Source organism: Eulemur rufifrons, chromosome 1 (assembly GCF_041146395.1).
Source record: "Eulemur rufifrons isolate Redbay chromosome 1, OSU_ERuf_1, whole genome shotgun sequence".
Classification (NCBI taxonomy): Eukaryota; Metazoa; Chordata; class Mammalia; order Primates; family Lemuridae; genus Eulemur; species Eulemur rufifrons.
The window spans coordinates 89,811,329-89,812,888 of record NC_090983.1 but is presented as its reverse complement, the minus strand read 5'-3'; positions in this window follow the sequence as shown (position 1 = coordinate 89,812,888).

Below are 1,560 nucleotides of genomic sequence, written 5' to 3'. Positions count from 1 at the left end.
GGTATTTTTCATTTTTATAACCAAGACAAGATTGTCTAATGATTCAAAATAATCTCCTTCTCTTTGTCCTTGGAAAGTGCAATATTACTGAGCCTTCTTTTACATTTAGACTTTATAGTGGTTATCTGCCTTCTTTCCTTATTTAATTCCCAAAACATAAAGCACATTTCCCATTCTGGGAAATTTTCTGTGAATTTAGAGAGAACACTGTACTGTGAGATCATGACAAATTTTTGAAGGGAAGGGAGGATTTCCATCTTTTCTAATACATCCACTATGCTCAATTTATTTTTAAGGATTTGTTACTAGATTCAGACTCCCCTGTGAATTTTCCTCTTGAAAACAAGAGATAGTCTAAGATTTGGTGCAATGGCACTAAAGTACCCACTGACATTAAAGGGGCCCAAGCATCTCCATCAATTGACTTCCTACCAGTGGGAATTATTTTTCTACCATCTCTCAAGGACACTTGAGGCCAAGTCCTTGTGTTCTCAGCCAGTTCCTTTAACCACACAGAATTGTTTGTCTAGGTTATACAAATAATAGCTTTTGGACATCATGGGATGGAACCTATGTTGAAATAAGACACATTAAAATACATCTCTCATTGCTAAACATCGTCTAATTCTAATTTATTTCTGTTAGCCTAGATGGGTAGCTTGCTAGTGATGCAGATACCATACCTGCTTACATTCAGCTGTCTGTCACTCATCTACAGCTGTCTGAGAGAATAAGGAAACATTTTAAGTCTCTCAATTTCTATCCTGCATATCTAAATACTTACTAATGTCATACATCTTTATCCAAGTGAAACAAAGGAGAGAAAGAGCAGGAGGAAGAGAAAAGGAGGAGTGGGAGGGAGAAATGAGAGGGAAGGAAAGAGCCAGGAGAATACATTTTGAAGATGTTGGGGATGTTAGGGTGTATTAAGTCTCATGTTTTTATTAATGCCCTTATAAATATTATGAAATACCATAAATCCTGTTAGTTAAGTCTTGAACATTGCTCCTACCATTGGTTATATTCTATGTATTTGCATAACTTTATAACACATAGTCCAAATTATTACTCTCTCATTCTTTTATTGGTGATTTATATTTGACATTCTCCTTTAATTTCAGGCATAAATTTTCTTGTAATATTTAATCATTTGTTACACTTAACAATTAGATAGTAAGCATCAGCAGAGGAGGTAGAGAGAATTTAATCCTATATGATAGCTCACACAAATCAATGACTAAAAAATACCCTTTAATTAGCTGTTTTATTGATTCAGCAATGATGATATGAGTGTTTAACTTAGTTGATAGGACATCAAAAGGCTCCCAGGACTGACGAGTTGTCCTCTTTAGTGGTCACCTACCCTTCCTCATGGAGAAGCCATCCACTCACTTTTCCATTTTCTTGAATGGAACTAATCTATGAGCACCCAGCTTCCCTCTCAGCCTTTCCCAGCGCAAGTTCTCAGGGACTGTCTTCCCTAACTCTTCCTGCAGTGTACATCTCACCACACAAGTTTGCCTCTATTTTGTACCAGCTCATTCAGCATACTGATGTTGC